Source organism: Natator depressus, chromosome 3 (assembly GCF_965152275.1).
Source record: "Natator depressus isolate rNatDep1 chromosome 3, rNatDep2.hap1, whole genome shotgun sequence".
In the NCBI taxonomy this organism is placed as follows: Eukaryota; Metazoa; Chordata; order Testudines; family Cheloniidae; genus Natator; species Natator depressus.
This window is the reverse complement of record NC_134236.1, coordinates 126,979,619-126,999,488: the sequence shown is the minus strand read 5'-3', so window position 1 is coordinate 126,999,488 and position 19,870 is coordinate 126,979,619.

Genomic DNA, 19,870 nt, shown 5'->3' with positions numbered 1-19,870 from the left:
AAACCTCACATGCATGCACTGTATAGTCACTCCCAGATATACCCAGCGATTATGAAGATCACTCCCTGGAATACACTGAAAGGACATATTTGGGCATTTCTTTTGCCTCTCTCCTTTCCTCCCTCTCTTCTGTCTAAAGCAGCCTCTCCTCCCACTCCCCAACAAAAGCAATAAAGAGTCACTCCTCCTAGACTCCCTTTGACAGCAACCCTGGGTGGGCGTAAATTAAGTGATTACACTGCTAGAGAAGTCTCCTGAGGAGGGGATTAAGGCAGCTTTGAGATCCAGGCAAGGTCAGGAAAAGGTGGCCACGTGTGAACTAAAAATGCAAACTGCCCTTTCAAATGCCTAGAATTATCAGTCAAGCAGCACCTACATTTCATGGCAGCGTGCGCTTGTGCTCAGCCACCATTCAGGGAAAGGCAAGGACATTTTCCTCCTCTTTGTCCAATTTTCCCCCTCTGAAGTCTGCAGTTCATGCTATATCAATGACCAACAGGGTAAAATCACTACAATCCCATACATTATTACTGTATGCACCTACATGCAGCAGCATTAGAGACGAACCCCAGGTTTGAATGCTCATACAGGCCCAAATCCATAGACTAATGGACAGGCCAGATCATTTGGATCTAAACTTTCCAACTTAGAGCTCTCTCTATAAGCAGGCTGAGCAAGACCCAGAATTCAAACAACCCCTTGGGGGAGCATTCAGATTTGGATCCAGTTTCACATCTGATTATTACCATTCCCCTCCCTAATTAGTATCTTTGGCCCGGATCCACAAAGGCATTTAGGCACGTAAGTCCCATTTTTAGGCTCTATTGTGATCCATAAAACTCTCACTTGGCAGCTGCCTAACACTGTAGGTGCCTAAACTCACTTGATGCCTACGTTTTCAGTAAAAATTCCCTAAGCGCCTCTGTTTCTGCTCCCCGCTAGGAGTCCGGATGCCTGTCTCTGACCTAACCCCCACTGCAATCCACACACTGGGAGGAGATGGGCGTTCCTCCACCTAACCTGCTCATGGGGACTGATCTGGTCGCTTTTCTCAGGGGCCACCTAGATGTGCACAAAACAGCTGTGGGGGGAGGGGAGGAAAGGAGAAGGAAGAGAACGATGACTGTAGAGTCACTGGTGCTCTTTCTCTGGCCCAATTAACATTTAATTATTTAATTAAAGTGGAACAACTTCAATAGGAGAGATTGAGGGAATCCAACGTGAGGATATCCTATAGTCCAGTGTACTCACCCGAGAGGTGGTAGATCTCTATTCTAAACCCTTCTCATCAGGCAGAAAGTAGACTTGAACCAGGGGTCTCCTACATCCCAGATGAGTATCTTAACCACTGGGCTAAAGGTTATAAGGGAGGTGCGCCTCCTTGGCTGTTTTATGTAGATCTAAACAGTCTCTGCACAAGCCTACCTGTTCAGGCCCCACAGAGTGCTCATCTTCCCCAGGGTCTGTGGATTGCAAGCAAGATAGGTGTCTCCTTGCAGCCCAGATTTAGGCACTTATCTTCATAAGAGGGGTGATTATTTGGGTACATCCCTCTCATTGAAATCTCCCATTGGCTAGTGTAGGTAGCTCCTCCTTCCAGGGCTGGCTTTCTGGATCCCATTCTAAGGCATCTCTGTCTCTCTATTCCTTGCATAGGGAGCTTAACTCATAGACTTTAAGGCCAGAAGGGATCATCATGATCATCTAGTCTGACCTTCTGAACATTGCAGGCCACAGAACCTCACCCACCCACTCTTGTAATAGACCCCTAACCTCTGGCTGAGTTACTGACATCCTCAAATTATGGTTTAAAGACTTAAGTTACAGAGAATCCACCATTTATATTATTTTAAACCTGCAAGTGATTCGTATTTCATGCTGCAGAGGAAGGCAAAACCCCCACCCCCGCACAGTCTCTACCAGTCTGACCCAGGGAAAATTCCTTCCCAACCCCAAATATGGTGATCAGTTGGACCCTGAGAATTCTGGCATGACCCGATAGCTAGACACCTGGGAAAGAATCCTCTGCAGTAACTCAGAGCTCTCCCCATATCATGTCCCATCACTAGCCATTGGGGATATCTGCTGCTAGCAGTTGCAGATTGGCTACACGCCATTGTAGGCAGTCCCATCATACCATTCCCACCATAAACTTGTCAAGCTCAGTCTTGAAGCCAGTTAGGTTTTTTGCTCCCACTGCTCCCCTTGGAAGGTCTGTTCCAGAACTTCACCCCTCTGATGGTTAGAAACCTTCCTCTAATTTCAAGCCTAAACTTGTTGATGGCCAGTTTATATCCATTTGTTCTTGTATCAACTTTAGCACTTAAGTTAAATAACTCCTCTTCCTCCCTGGTATTTATACCTCTGATGTATTTATAGAGAGCAATCTTATCTCCCCTCAGCCTGCATCTGGTTAGGCTAAACAAATCTTTGAGTCTCTTCTCATAAGTTAGGTTTTCCATTCCTCGGATCATCCTAGTAGCCCTCCTGTGCACCTGTGTGAGTTTGAATTCATCTTTCTTAAACACAGGAGACCAGAACTGCACACAGTATTCCAGATGAAGTCTCACCAGTGCCTTGGATAACAGTACTAACACTAACTTGTCTCTACTGAAAATACCTCACCCGATGCATCCTAGCACTACATTAGCCTTTTTCACAGCCACATCACATTGACGACTCATAGTCATCCTGTGATCAATCAATACACCCAGGTCTTTCTCCTCTGTTGCTTCCAACTGATAAGTCCCCAGCTTATAGCAAAAATTTGTGTTGTTAGTCCCTAAATGCATGACCTTGCACTTTGCACTATTAAATTTCATCCCATTTCTATTACTCCAGATTTCAAGGTCATCCAGATCTTCTTGTAGGATATTCCAGTCCTCTTCCGTATTGGCAATACCTCCTAACTTTGTGTCATCCACAAATTTTATTAGCATACTCCCACTTTTTGTGTCAAGATCATTAATAAAAACATTAAATAAGAATGGTCCCAAGACTGATCCCTGAGGAACTCCACCAGGAACCTCCCTCCAGCCTGAGAGTTCACCTTTCCTCATGACCCATTTTAGTTTCTCCTGTAACCAGTTCCTTCTCCACCTTTCAATTCTCATATGAATCCCCATCTTCTTCAATGTAACTAATAATTTCCCATGCGGAACTCTATCAAATGCCTTAATGACATCCAACTGCATTTCCTTTGTCTAAACAAATCAGTTATCTTCTCAAAAAAGGCCAGATTGGTCTGGCAGAATCTACCTTTTGTAACATCATGTTGTATTTTATCCCAAATACAGTTTACCGCCGTCTCCTTAACTACTTTCTCTTTCAAAGTTTGTTCCAAGACCTTGCATGCAATTGAGATCAAACTAACAGGCTTGTAGTTTCCCCAGTCCCATTTTTCCCCTTCTTCAATTAGCTACTATTTTTGCAATTCTCCAGACACAGGGTATGACCTCCCCGAGTTTATAGATTCATTCGAAATTCTTGCTACTGGGATTTCAATTTCATGTGCCAGTGCCTTTAATATTCTTGGATGCAGATTATCTGGGCCCTTTAATTTAGTCCCATGAAGCTGTTTGAGTTTGACTTCAACCTTGTTGATCATGTCATTGTTCCTGTGATTTTCTAGGTGATTTTCAGCATCGTAATGCCTAAGTCCCCTTGTGGATGCTGTGCTTTCTATTTATTTCCCTCATGTTTCAGTACAGGGAGAAAGGTGACAGAGATCCTGGTAGCTTCAATGCATTCAAGTTAATTACAGATGCAATAAACATTCACCATATTTTCCAGAGGTGTCTTTTAAAGTGCAGCTATTTGACACAGGCACATAAAGGAACATGGGTAATAGGGAAAGTAGGGATTCAGGCATTGTGAGTTTTATTCCTGGGTCTGTTAATGACTTCCTGTGCATCTTGGACAAGTTACTTAACGTCTCTGGGCTAATCCTGACTGCCTTGTACCTTGTGTAGTCACTTACATAGGCGCTAGCATAAAAAAACCCACAACCATTCTGACTTGATACCATTTTACATCCACTTTGTGCTGGTGTAAGCGACAACACATTGGAAAATCATGCCCAGCCATTCGGATTCAGTGGTGTTTTGACCTCAATTCACACAGCTGAAAATGGCTACACGAATTGCAAGATATTGGTGTATAGAGCCTTCTGTGCTTCATTTCGAAGGAAGCACAGATCGAGGGAAGAGATTATTCCCCTCTATTCGGCACTGGTGAGGCCACATCTGGAGTACTGCATTCAGTTTTGGGGCCACCACTACAGAAAGGATGTGGACAAATTGGAGAGAGTCCAGCGGAGGTCAATGAAAATTATCAGGGGGCTGGGGCACATGACTTACGAGGAGAGGCTGAGGGAATTGGGCTTGTTTAGTCTGCAGAAGAGAAGAGTGAGGGGGGCTTTGATAGCAGTCTTCAACTACCTGAAGGGGGGCTCCAAAGAGGATGGAGCTTGGCTGTTCTCAGTGGTGGCAGACGACAGAACAAGGAGGAATGGTCTCAAGTTGCAGTGGGGGATGTCTAGGTTGGATATTAGGAAACACTATTTCACTAGGAGGGTGGTGAAGCACTGGAATGGGTTACCTAGGGAGGTGGTGGAATCTCCATCCTTAGATGTTTTTAAGGTCAGGCTTGACAAAGCCCTGGCTGGGATGATTTACTTGGTGTTGGTCCTGCCTTGAGCAGGGGGTTGGACTAGATCAGTGGTTCCCAAACTTAAAATCCCCTGAACCCCTTTCATTAATATGTGAAATCTCATGAACCCCCTCCTAAAAATGAATATTTCCAGGGATTTAAGTTTAAGTCTCCTCAGTGTGATGCTAACAACCAACAAACTAGAAAATGAGAAGATGAACTCACCTCTCACTGAAGCAAAACAGCATTCCAGAGAAAATGACTTCGTATTGAATTACTGAGGCACCTAACACTGCTACATTGACTACCACGTGGTTCTGACTGGTTTGGCGCGCAAACACCTTTTCTTCTGCCACCAGGGCCAACCCTAGGGGGTACCCTGAAAGGGAAAAATTAGCCTGGACCAACCCCCATGTACAGCGTGGCCCCCCCGCTCACTCTGCCCCTCATGCCACCCAACTTCCCCTGTCTGCCAAGGACAGCGGTCCAAGCTGCTGCCTGCGCACCTGGGGTCCCAGCTGCCTCCCTGCCGGCCCCTGTTGACTGCTGGGGCTAGGGCTGCCGGCCCCAACTGCCCGGCCCCACTCTCCATGGGCTCCGGGCTGCCAGCCCAACTGCCATGGGCTCAGGCTGCTGGCCCCTCCGCCGAATGGGGCTCGGCTGCACGTTCCACGGCGCTCGGGCTGCCGGCCCCAACTGCCCGGCTCTGCGCTGCATGGGGCTTGGGCTGCTGGCACCTCCGCTGACCAGGGCTCAGCTGCCCGCTTAGCACTCCACAGGGCTCAGGCTGTCTGCTCCGCAACCAGGTCCCACCTGCTGCCTCCCATGCCTGGGGTCCTCTGGCCGCCATTAAAGACATTTTTCTGGCGACCCCCCTGTAACATTGTGCGAACCTCTAGGGGTTCGCAAACCCCAGTTTGGGAACCACTGCACTAGATGACCTCCTGAGGTCTCTTCCAACCCTAATCTTCTATGATTATATGATTTTCCTCATTGGTTAAAAAGAAAGGAAATGCTACCTATCCTTATCTTCTTGTTTTACCAGGACACTATCAGTGTACAAGTTAACCCTTTATGAACAGCATTTTCTTCCTACTCAAAATAGAATTAACCAGGATTATATTAGATTAATATATGAGCACTCAGATCCAACTGCACAACTCAAACTTACTTTGTGCCCTTCTCCATGTTAATAAAAAAGAGAGAGAGAGAGAGAAGTTAATTTCATAAAAGAAAAGCATAGCTCTGGGAATTAGTAAGGGGTAGGCAATTGACTTTAAACAGAAAATAAAATTTTTAAAAAGGGGATGGGTGGGAAAGGGTTGTCTTGTCTGTGACATCTTGAATTGGTTCTGATCTTCTAGGTGAAAGACTTTTTTTTTTATTTTAAAAACAGGTAATTCGGCTTATTCCAGTGAAGTGAAGATGTATTATTTTCACTTGTGGGTTATCATCTATCATTTTACAGCTGGCCTCAGGTGAAATTTGTAAGGCCCTTGTGCCAAAACAATTCACGTTCTCCTTGACCATAAATAGGAGTAATTTATGTCTTTAGCAGAGTTTGAAGCAGACCTAGTCTTTACTGTCACTAAAGTGTCTGTAGAAAATCATATTCCCTATAGGGGAATTGTTTAAAAAAACCCATCATACTGAAGCCCATAAAATTAACAGTGTAAATATAAATTTTGAAGAAAGATTTTTCTTCTACTACTCAACTGTATAGAAATTACATATGCTGTATAAACTAGGTATGTGTGTTAGACATGGGCTTCAGCTGCCTAGGTCTGATCCATATTTGAATCTGAACAATCCAAAGCTCAGGGGTGTTTGAAACTGTATTTTGGTTTGAACCTAGCTCAAAATATTTTTCGCAGAATCTGAAATCACTCACATCATTTCTTATGCTGGAATGGTTAGCACAGGCCTCCTCAAATTTATCCACCTAAAGGTAGCATTTAGTTGCACCTTGTGGTCCATGTGTGCTTTCAGAACGTAGCTGAATTTTACTGCCTGCACCATCTGACACTTGGCGCCACATGTCCGTCTTTCTAGGTGCTTCCAAGCTGCTTTTTATCCCTTCCAAAACGGCTGCCTCTGTCTACTTTTCCTGTAGTAATACACTGGCTGTTTGTATATAAGCAAGCCATATTACCCTGTAGTGCCTGGTCACAGAGAAGATCAGAGACTTACTACTAGTGTGTGCTTTACGATTTCTCCTTCAGTTTACCTGGTAGAGATCCGCAGCTTTTTGGAGCTGAAGGCTCAGGGTTTCAGTTTCAGTCCCAGTTTCCTCTGTACATGTGTAAGTTGCATAATAATTTCATCTGTCTGCATCATATGGTTACACCATTGACTGTAAGCATGTAGTCATGTTCCAAATATCTAGCATGACAACCTGGCCAAGCTAGGACAGGTGAAAAAAATAGCAACTCCTATTCATCTTTGTGAAACAGTGCCACACCTTTTGAATAACTTGTATGGCGACACTGTTTCTTTGCCATCAGCAGATTACCTTCCATTGTGGGACATCAGTTTATTATCGTAGTTCCAAATCTTCATGTGATGGGTTTGGGAGGTGCTATAGCTGCATGATCTCTCTCTATTGTTGCTACATTTAACAAAACGATAAGGCTGTATTTGCTCCTAAGCTAATTTAGGGGGCAAGTTATTGTCAGCTGTGACCTAGGCTACATTTAATGAGTGCAAGTCTCGTGCATTAGTCTGTGTGACTGGGGAGAAAGGCACCAAACAATGCTCAGTAGCCAAGGAGCTTTGAAAAAGTGCTGTTGTCTCTATGTCCTTGTAAGTGTTAGGGACTCACCCCTGGGGCGCCTCCTGCTGGTGTCCTGGGAATTAGCTCTACTTCCAGCCTTGGAGCGCCCTCTGCAGGTCGGTGTCCCGCTTATGCCGGGCCCCCGTGTCCCTCCCGGATCCGGTGTCCCTTGTACACCGGGGTGCTGCCCCCTGGTAGTAACCACTCACTTGCAGGGTCTCCCCACCCAGGGTTCCCCCACCCCCTAGCCCCACATCACCTCAATCTTTGGCTACTGCCCAGTCACTATCTAGCCCCCGTTCACTGGGGCTGACTGCAGTATATAAGCCACTCATCACAGGCAAGGGGGGTTTGGACCGGCTGCCTCTGCCTACCCACAGGCTGCCCCCTGCAACTCCAGTACCTAACTGGCCTTTGACTAGGCCGCAGCCTAGGGGGTTTCCATGCTGGAGCTCCCCAGCTCCCTTGGCCTTCCCCCAGCCCTGCTCCACTCTAGGCACTTGGTTAGGCTCCCCAGCAGCCAGGACCTACTCTCTCTACAGGCAGAGAGAGTCTGTTTGGACTCCTGGCTCGCAGCCTCTTATAGGGGCCAGCTGGGCCTGATTGGGGTGTGGCCCCAGCTGTTGCTGCCTTCCCCAATCAGCCCAGGCTTCTTGTCCCCAGCCACAGCCCTCTCCAGGGCTGTTCTAAGCCCCTCAGGGCAGGAGCGGGTGTCTACCCCGCTACAGTCCCTTATACAGGTGATACAAGGATAAACCTTACAGGGAGATCGAGAAAATAAGGCTGAGATAGGTGACTTGCCCAAGGTCACAAATTTAGTCTGGGGCAGAGCTGACGCTAGAATGCAGAGCCCCAATCCCTAGTGGCATGGTCTGGATATACTGGGTCACATTCTGCTCTCCGTTACACCAGGGTAAATCTCGAATAACTTCACTGCCTTCTGCTTTGCATTGTGTTGGCCTCCATGACCAACATAGGTTTTTTAATGAGGTTTTCCACTGGTAGCAGGTTCCTGTAAGCTTCCTGGATGTACATGTACTGTCAGATATTGACTCAGTTGACTCTGGGACAAAAAAACCAAACCAAACCAAACAAACAAAAAACTGTTGCAAGCCAAGCCCTCACTTACTACAGGCTGTTCCACCCAGGCAGGCCCAGGGTGTCATCTTTATTTTATGCCCTGGTAGTGGAGTATGTTGGTGCTGCTTTTCAGATAGAGAGCTGGGTCATAATGATGGGGAAGTGAGCTATCGAGTCTGTATTGGCAGTGTTAGAAATATGCTATATAAAACTCACTGATAGCTTTGCCATTCATGAGTAATGCAGCCATCCTTAACTCATGCTAAGAAAGCCATTGTACAACACCATCACCTAACGCATGTATAAAAATTCTAACAATGTCTGGATCTGTACTTCTCCAAAGTTCCAGGAAAGAGGTTGAATGTGGTACTCATATTGAGGCCCATCTCTGGTACATACAAATTATGCCCCCACAACAATTCTTTCCTTCCTAACCCATTCAACCTGTGCAGTTCCATATCCTAGTTCACTCCCACCAATATCTGCACCATTCATTTTACTGAGATTCCCCTCCCACGTGCACCTGCAAATCCCTTGGATCGCCTCTCCCAATTGTCTCCATGCCTTTCAGTTGCTTTCTTTTACTTACCATGACTTTTAAAGAGCTTCCCATCTAGCCTCACCATAGGCAGAGAATCCACCAGCAAGACTCTCCTGCTCTGTCAGCATTCTGTGAAGTAACAATTCAATTGACTCGGGGCCAGAAACCATTGTGAGCCCAGCCCTTGCTTGTGTGCTTCCACCCACACAGTCATCGCTGCTGTTTCATGCTCTGCTACGAGTTGCCTTAGTGTTGATCACCAGAAAATACACCAGGCCCTCATTTAATATCTATTCTTATCTGATCTAGATGATGTTGGACTGTGCAGATATAGGTCTCTTTTTGTCATCCCCTCGGAATTAGATTCTATTCATGCCAATGAAAGAGATGGTTAGCTACATAAGCCACTGACAACAGTGGGGATATGATTAGGATACACCTGGCTTTGAGACCCCTTTTTCCTGGGCCCTCACAGCATGTGGATCCTCAGTCCACCACTAGGAGACTCTCTCCTCCTTTAGTGATCCATCAGGTAGCTCTCCTTCAGCCAACTCTCCTTAAATGGCTCCTTTTTTCTGTGAAGTCTCCCCCAGACATGGGGTATGCAGCCCATTTGACTCTAAGCCGAGGTGCCATACTTTCAGCACACCACCAGCAGGACAGACTCAAGGTGGCAGTATCCATTCAAAGACATTCAACCCTTTTGGTAGCAGAATTTCCTCCATTCTGTCCCAACAGCACATTCTTCCTTCTTGTTCTTCACCCCCATTTCCCATTCTCCATTGACAGGGTTTCCCATGAGTTCTTGCACTTTCACAGGCTGCATTAGCTGGTTGAACACATGGCCAAGCAAGGTTGGGTGGACACCATTTGAATATATCCTCCTCTGCCAAATCCTTAACACAACCACCACCACCTTTTTTACAAGAAAGACTAATACACTAAACTGCTTTATTTTATGGGGAAGGAGAGAGGAACTTTGTTCCTCTTCCTTGTGGGAACTGAGGTACTGTAAGTTTAAATTCAGAAAAACGAATGCAGGCACAAATACCTTAGAAGTATTATTAATACATACTTATTATACAAACACATGGCAAGAGGACATGAGGAAGGACTTCGGTGTGTTTGCAGGCAACTCTATAAAAATAAAACAAAATTATCATTGTTTGACAATGTTCCTGTTAGTGACAGGTGAACTTATGAAGCAAAGGTTCGGATAAACATGAAAAGGTTTATCTAGAAAGTCTACAAAACTCTGATGGAAGATTCTTGACGCCTGACTTTCTTAACAAAATTTCAGGCACTTCTTGCTTCCAGCTGTGTTGCAAACAGGAAATACCATCACCATGTAAAGAAAGGAAAAAGCAATGAAACAAAACTTTTTTGAGACACTAGAGAAGCTTGAGAGTCTGGTTTTTGGATGAATGCTTAGGCCAGTCTCCTGAAGTTGCCCACTCATATTTAGTTTCTATAGACATCACACTTACACAACACCATCAGCAAGTTCCAGTACTCCCACAGCACAGCGTTAATTCTCTTTTTCATGGAGCACACAGTTATAAATCCCTTCCCGCTACTTAAACAAGCCTGTATATCTACCGAGTTGAGAATGGCCCTGTAGAATAGCTGAAGGACTCCTAACATACAGCACTCCCGTGGGAAATAATTGTTCACATTTACAATTTCTAGATGCTTTACACAAAGATTAACTAGTTGATCTTTTCAACACTTTTGGAAAGCAAGTAGATATTATGAACCCTGCTTACAGATTTGAGGAAGAATCAAAGTTATTTACTCAAGACTGTCGAGCTAGGTATGAATCCTGTCATCAGTCCACTAAGGTGCACCTTTCACATAGCCGCATGTTACTTTTCCCCCAACTACATATCATTTTGAAATATTCATCACTATGGACAAAAAAAAAATTGTACTCCATACATCTGTGGTCCAAAATGACCAGAGCAGTTGTCAGGGCCCTCTGGACTCTGAATATCACCAATGCTTCATTACTGATCTGGACACTGAATGAAATCAGTCATCCTAAGAAAGACACATTTTCAAACTGCATCTGTTTGCCTAGAAGAAAAAAAGCTATGAATTATTCTGTGTAATCATTCTCCTGAAAACACAGCTCCTGTCAGCTTATATTATATGTGAGTTACAAGCCAAACTTAGACCCACAGATTTTAAAAGAGAACAAAACCCCATGAAGTCTATAGAACGTTAGCAGAATGGAACCCAAAATACTAAGCAATCTAGCTAGGGGGAAAACAATGCTTGTCCTCAAGAGTTGCATTCTATACGAACAAGAAAGAAAACATAGATCACTTACAATGCTAAATGAAAGCAACACAATCCCCAATGCAGAAAGCAAAGAGCATATTAGAGTAAATCTCAAAGGAAAAACAGCAGACGTCAGTCAAGAAGTCACAGAAGTATGAACAACAATTAGCATTTTCCCCACTTGTCACCATGCTTCACATATACTTGGTTTCTTTGATTGCATCCACGCTGAAAATGTTAGGCATTTCTAGCACCAGTGCAGCTCCACCACTGCTAACAATGGTAGGAGTGCTAACATAGGAAAACCATAGAACATAGCTCATCTAACCATGTTCAGAACAGATCTCGACAATGATAGTATAAAGTTGCCTGCAGCCAGTCTACACTAACAATCCCATTGTTGCTAGCCCTGGTTTTAGGACAAATGCCTAATTTTCTGGGCACTGGACTCTCCAATCTATTCTGCCACTTTGAGCTGACCAGGTGGCACAGAATGGGTGGTTTTTGGCTGTAGCTGGCCAGAGCAGAATTCCCTTTCATACAATCATAAAATATCAGGGTTGGAAGGGACCTCAGGAGGTCATCTAGTCCAACCCCCTGCTCAAAGCAGGACCAATCCCCAACTAAATCATCCCAGCCAGGGCTTTGTCAAGCCTGACCTTAAAAACCTTTCCAACATAGGAACTTTCCACCGGCATAACTGGTGCCGGGTCCTGTGCCAGCTGCCCCTCCTCCCCATATCATAGGGGGAAAGAGGGGCATATGGTATAGCAGAGCTCCCCTACATCTATCCTTCACCTGCATAAGGTCCCGTAGAGGCCTTTCACCAGTGGCACAAGTTACAGCAGCTAGGGGTGTGCTCTAAGTTTTGCCAGGCTTGGTTGGCACAGGATCAAGGGCTGCAATCGCTCCTTGTGGCCACCACTCTCCACTTTTCCTGAGCTCCCCTTGGATGCAGTTGTCCTCACCATTGAGGCCTCACCACAGACAATGCCATTCTTGCCTAAAACCAAAGTATGTTGGGCAGAAAGTTCTAAGTGACTTGAATGGTCACTAAGAGACTGGCTATTTTACTTCCACTCCTTCGCTTTGCTGGTTGGAATCAGACATACCCAGATGTTTGTGCCTTTGCCACCATTTAGTGGATGACCTAGAAAGTAGATAAGCACCTTTATGTGACTCCCAACTAATGGGAACACGTGTTAGCATAAAATGCAGAGACTTGTGGTTCTGGCGAGGAAGGGTCACAAGTTTTGTTTCACATGCTACAAGTAAGCAATTTAACTGGTGACCATGGCATCTGTGTTTGTTATACAACTAAATAAAATGTGAATTCCATGCGCACCGATGTCATTTGTGTCTTCAGAGTGAACCATCATCAGTGTTAGCTAAGGGAGTGAAACTGGGTTCTAATCAGGTTTAGATAGGTGCTCTTGAAAATTTTACCCTCTAACTGAAAATCAGTGGAACGTAGCTGGCTCTGTGCCCATTGCTCTTGAAAATGGGACAAAGGTACTTTTGAACGTTTTACCCAGAAAGATTTTCTTCAGCTTTGAAAAACAGACTCAGCTGCTCTACATGCAAGTTTTAAAAAAAGCAACGGTTGTTGTCTTTCTTCACTGAAGAATGATTTGAGTAGAAGGATTATGTAGCTGGGGCTACTTAGATTGAAAGGGCAGAGACTTTGTTTTCATATAAGTCCCCAACATACAACATTTCCTTGTTGCCTGAGACTGGCATTTCAAGGGTTAGCAGTCACGCTTAAACTCTTGGATGACCCAGTGTAGCCAACCACGGAGCTTGCTTCTCTTTCCCTTCTCCCACCCCATCTCAAAGGAAAGGATGGATTTTTACTTGTTTAATATTTAATGACGCCTCTCTAAAGAAGTTTCAGCCCAACAGAAATACAAGCCTTAAGCACAGAACAACACTGCAGTGTTTGGACTATTTCGCCTGACCAATTAATCTTATTTTGCGAGAGGTTGGGCAGCTTCAGCAGGGTGTTGAGCATCATCAAGTCCCATTGAAGCCCAGGGGAATAGAGGATATTCAGCACCTTGCAGGAAACGCTGAGCAGCTTGCAAGATTAGACCCTAACGTAGTACAAAAAGAAGGGATGATCGAAGATAACGATTCTTGGTAATCAGTATCCCACAGCTGATCTATTTTACAAGAGTTCCCCCCCTCCACCCTCACTGTATTATGGACTTTTCTCTTTTAGGATAGAAGGCATTGTAGACATGTACAGTATTTTCCCGGGACGTCTGGAGTCGTTGATTCAGCATGGAAGGGATGGGTGGTAATGTGTCAGGAAGCTGTCTGGCAGACGCGTGTGTAGACCTTTGTTTTGTAATTTAGACAAGCTGCCTGGTGGGTCTGCCATATGTAGCGGTCTCCCAGTCAGCCCGGAATGTGATGTGTTAATGTCTGACACTGACTTGTTCTTTGCTTTCACCAGAAGCAAGAAAGCTCTGGCCAGGCCAGAGCCCTTTAAAGGGAATTTTCCACTCCTCCAGTTCTTTCCTCAGCTGTGCCTTGGCCTACCATACAGCCACTAGAAGCCTCAGAGGAGAATAGAATTGTTCTTTATCAAACTCAAGTCTTCTCTTCTCCCTAGATTTGTTAGAAATATTTGGAATATGACAGGCTTTTCCACATTCAAAGTACTGAAGTTTTCTTTCTAGCACCAATGCTTCCATTGTAATAAACAAGCCAGCTGATGACTCTGCTAAAGAATCAGAACCCACATGCCATTTGTATACGTTAAATTAATGTTTGATTTACTAGTAATCATTTGAAAAGAAATAGAAAACACTACATATTTGCCTAAGCCAGCACATACATCTCATAACAGGTGCTGTAACCTTTATGCAGCAGACACACAATACAGAACCTAGTCTATATTTCTTCATCTGTCTCACCCAGCATTGTACAACAGTTAACTTTCATGATGATCAAAATCTTTTTTCCTCCCAGTAAAGCATTCGAGATTAAAATTGGCAGGGAAACCCCCATTCTCCCAAACCTACAAATCAAAACAACCTCAGTGGTCTTAAATTTGTGCTGTTCTAAATTGATTAAGATCTCATGGGTTTGAATCAGTTTTTCAGGACTCGCCACACAGATCTGTGCTCCCTCAGATCTGTCTGCTATAAAATGTATCATTATTATTTGTATTGCAGTATTGCAGCATCACCCCAGTCAAGGGTCAGGGCCTCAATTTGTTAGGCACTGTACACACATAACAAAAAGACGGTCCCTGCCCCAGAGAACTTACAGCCTTTGCATACTGGAGCGTGAAATGGATCACCTCTGATCAATCTTTCAGAAAGGTCCCCAGAAAACAGACTTCATAGCTGTCTCAAACCCTGAGAGCTTCCCGAATGGCAGATCTAGCGCATTTCTATAGAAGAGGAGAAAGTACGTTGAGCAGGAGTGTGTGTGTATGTATGTGCGGGGGTGGTTACACAAATTTCACAAGAGCAATTCTGTGGCAGGGTGAGATTTGATTTATTCTTTGGCCTTGTGTACAGTACAGGATACGAGTGTGTTTAAACATGCCTGTGAACAACCAAGTTAGATGTTACAATGTTGACCGCAAGTTAATGGTCAGGGTAGACCAGGACAAATCATGTTCAGCATCATGTTAATTAACTGTAATCAAAGCCTGTTGGAACCAAGGTTTATTCCTGATTGGCTGACCTGATGCTGACTGTTATGGGGTCTACCCTGACGATGTATGGCTTCCTACATTACCTGACCCTTCCCCAGAAGGAATGATTCACAAGAGGATGTATGGTAGGAGAAAGGACCAACCTTATTTGCTCTTTGCAATTTCCTCTCTCAGAAGTGGTTCTGTTGGCAGCGCTTATCAGTGGAGATGCTGTCGGAGTCTGTGAGACTTTATTAAAACATCAGAGTGATCAGTATTTTTACTCCTTCTTCAAAGACCTCTTTACAATGAAACCCTGTGAAGTTTTCCCCTTTTGAAGATCTTTCCTGTCAGGAGGTTCACATCCAATGTTCTCTCAAACCACAAAACCCTTTCCCCATGACACAATGTTAGGCTGCATAGACTCCATGTGACAAACATGTTGCATATTGCAGAACTATGAGTCAAATGGATGCAGTGGAAGAGAGGAGAAATGCAGTGATGGGGGTAAGAGATCTACTCTTCTCTCCTTTGTTTCTTGGGGATGGAGGTGGGGACTCCCTGTAAACATTCACAAAGCTACCTCATTATCTTCCTTCAAATCCCTCCTTAAAACTCTCCTTTGACATGCTGCCTAAAAAAAACTCGACAATGGTTAGGCTACCGGCGTGCCAGCCATGTTGACCAAAATTATCTCATTATTCCCTTGCACGTCCCTGTCTGTCTGTATCCATCTCTTGTCTCTTATCTTCTTCAATTGTAAGCTCTTTGGGGGCAGGGACAATCTTTTGTTCTGTTTTTGTACAGCACCTAGCACAATGGGTCCTGGCCCTCGACTGGGGCTCATGGACCCTATGGTAATACAATTAATTAATAATACAGTACAATCCACAGATCAATCAGATGCTCCCAATTTGGTTTTAACTCATAGAATCATAGAAATGTAGGACTGGAAGGGACCTTGAGAGATCACGTAGTCCAGTCTCTGCACTAAGCCAGGACTAAGTATTAACTAGACCATCCCTGACAGTCTAACCTGTTCTTAAAAGCCTCCAATGATGAAGAGTCTACAGCCTCCTTAAGTAATTTGTTCCAGTGCTTAACAACCCTGACAGTTAGGCAGTTTTTCCTAATGCCCAACCTAAACCTCCCTTGCTGCAATTTAAGCCCATTACTTCTTGTCCTGTCCTCAGTGATTAAGGAGAATAATTTATCACCCTCCTCTTTATAACATTTCTCCAGTTTGTCAAGAACATTTTGAATTCTAACTCTGACCTCCAAAGTGCTGGCAAACTGAATATTGTCGACAAACTTTATAACCATACTTTCCATGCCAATATCCAAATCATTTATGAAGATATTAACTAGAACTGGACCCACGACAGATTCCTGTGGGAATACACTTGATATGCCTTCCAGCTTGTGAACCATTGATAAATGCTCTTTGAATATTATTTTCCAATCAGATGTGCACTCATCTTATAGTAGGTTCGTCTAGGCTATTTTCCCTAGTTTGCTTCTGAGAAGGTCATGTGAGACAGTATCAAAAGCCCTACTAGAGTTGAGATGTTTCACATCTACTACTTCTCCCCACCCACAACACTTGTTACCCTATCAAACAAGGATGTTAAATTGGATTGACATGATTTGTTCTTGACAAAACCATGTTCACTGTTACGTCTCACCTTATTTTCTAGGCAGGTGCTTGCACATTGATTGATTATTTGCTCCAATATCTTTCCAGGTACCGACGTTAAGCTTACTGGTCTATAGTTCCCTGGGTTATACTTATTTCCCTTTTAATAGATAGGTACTATATTTGCCCCTCTCCAGTCCTCTGGGATTTTTCCTGTCCTCCTCAAGTTCTCAAAGATAATCGGTAATGGCTCAGAGCTCTCTTCAACCAGTTCCTTAAGTACTCTAGGACGGATTTTATCAGGCCCTGTGCCTTGAAGATATCTAATTTGTCTAGTTGTCTAGAAGATATCTAACTTGTTTTTTCCCTGGTTTAGTCCCAGATCCTACCCCATTTACACTGATGTTCACTATGTTAGTCATCCGATCACTGCTAACCTTTTGGTGAAAACTGGGGGAAAAACAAACAAACAAACAAAACATTAACACTGGCCATTGCTGCGTTTTCTGTTATTGTCTTTCCCTCCTCATTGAGTAATGGGCCTACTTGGTTTTTCTCTTGCTTATGTATTTGTAAAATGTTTTCTTGTTACTCTTTATGTCCCTAACTAGTTTAATCTCATTTTGTATGTTGGCCTTTCTAACTTTGTCCCTACATGCTTGCGTTGGATTTTTACATTCATCCTTCATAATTTGACAAGTTTCTATTTTTATATGACTCTTTTTTGAGTTTCAGGTTGTTTAACATCTCCTGGCTAAGCTGGGGTGGCCTCTTACCATACTTCCTATCTTTCCTGCATATTGGGATAGTTTGCTCTTGTGCCCTTAATAATGTCTCTTTAAAAAACTGCCAACTCTCCTGGACTCTTTTTTTTCCTCTTAGGCTTGATTCCCATAGGATCCTTCAGACCAATTCTCTAAGTTTGCTAAAGTCTGCCTTCTTGAAGTCCATTGTCTTTATTCTTCTGTTTTCCCTCCTATCATTCTGTAGTGATGAATGCTATCATTTCATGATCACTTACACCCAAGTTGCTTCCCACCTTCAAATCTCAACCAGTTCCTCCCTGTTCGTCAGAATCAAAGCTAGAATAGTCTCCCCCTTAGTTGCTTTTCCATCTTCTGTAATAAAAAGTTGTCTCCAATGCATTCCAAGAACTTGTTGGATAATCCGTGCCCTATTGTAATTTTCCCAATAGATGTCTGGGTAGTTGAAATCCCCCCCACCAAGTCTTGTGCTTTGGATGAGTTTGTTAGATGTTTCAAAAAAAGCCTGATCCAACTCTCCTTCCTGGTTTGGTGTTCTATAGTAAACCCTGCACCATGACATCACCTCTCCTCACCCCCCCCCCCCCTTTTTAACCCCTTTTATTCTTACCCAGAGACTTTGAATACTTTCTCCAATATCTTTCCAAGTACCAAAGTTAAGCTGACTGGTCTATAATTCCCTGGGTTGTACTTATTTCCCTTTTCATAGATAGGTACTATATTTGCCCTTTTCTAGTCCTCTGGACTGCCTCCCACTTCTACCTTGACTTCAGTGCAAGTGTATATATTTTTGATATACCAGGTAACACCTCCTCCCTTTTTCACTGCCTGTCCTTCCTGAACAAACTGTACCCTTCTTTACCAATATTTGCAGTCATGTGAATTATCCCACCAATCAGTGATGCCAGTTATGTCATAATTCACTAGTATTTCTAGTTCTTCCTGTTTGTTCCCTATAGGTCTTGTATTAGTATACAGACATCTAAGATGTTCATTAGCCTTCCCTTCTATATTCCCCATTGTCTCTTCTTTGTCCTTGCTATGATTACACATGTTCCCCCCAGATTCTGACCCTTCACCCTGGTCTCCAGGTTCCGGACTTACCTGTGGGCTTTTGTCTCCTGTCCCTGTTGAACCTAGTTTAAAGCCCACCTCACTAGTTTAGCAGTCTGAATCCAAAGATAGTGTTCCCCTTCCCTGATAGGTGGACCCCATCTCTGCTCAACAGCATCCCATGGTCGAGGAAGCTGAAGCCCTCCTGGCAACACTTAGGATGCGCAGCCATGGAGTCACCTCCAGGATGTGTCTGTCTCTGCCTGGCCCCTTACCCTTCACTGGACGTGTAGACATTACAATTCACCATTGTATTACACCTTGTGTAGTCACTTACAGCAGTACAAAATGAGTATAGAGTAGGTATAAAATGCTCCCTGCATTTTGTTGCCAGTAAAGATGGTTTAGCAACAAAATCTGATTCCAAACACATCCAAAGTTCAAGAAAGATCAAATTCAAACTTCATGGTTGGCCCATATTTCAATAGTGAGACAAACAAATGTGCCAGCTCCATACAGCCCTGAAGTCTGAGGCATCTTGGATCCAGATCTGAACCCAAATTCTGCTGCTTAGGGGGGTGGGCGGGGGTGTGTGTGTGTGTGTGTATCTCCAAGGTTTTCCACATCTGTAAGCCAATTGCTATGTTATTTCTATTGGGTGTTAGCTATAGATTTATAATGCAAACTATGCGTTTTGGTTTCCAAATTTATCTGGAGTAGACATATTTACAGTACATTTTATATGGCAACATTTAAGGATATATCCAATGCTATTCTGGGAAAAAGTCCTTAAGACTGACTCTAGCTGGCTGTGCTAGTGTGTAGAATGGTAAACAGAGAAGGAGACAGAAAAGGGAGCACCATTACTCAACAGACTCAGGCTGCAAACTGAGATCAACAGCAAGGGCATGCAAGGTTGGTCAGATTTGCACACAGCAGGAGGTGCTGCTGCTGCTGTCAGTAAGAATTAGGATAGGGGCTTCAGCCAAGGGACAGAAAGATACCATAGATATTAAACACAAAATAGATAGTGTAAACAAAGCCTCAAGGAAAACACTCAGAGAAGTAGATTTTTCAGTTACTCAGTGCACAGGCAATGCATTGGGGTGTGGGGGGGGTGAGAATAGGGGGTCACGTGCCAGATTTCTGCCTTCCCTTTAGTACAGAGTTTCCCAAAGTGTTTGAAAACCAACACCTCCTGCCAGAAGCCAGCTGATCGGAAGCTGGTGGGAGCCACCTGCCCCCCTCGGGCCCCTGGCTCTCCATGCTGTGGGAGCCAGGGTGCTGGCTGGCTGCCTGGCAGCCCTCCTTGCCAGGCTGCCTCTGCGCGGCCAGATGCTCCTCAGCTGGGTGGGCAGTACAGCTCCGAACTGCACCCCTGATGCATTCTTGCCTCTCTGCCCAAGAAGCCCGGCTACCATGAGCTGCTCCCCGAGGC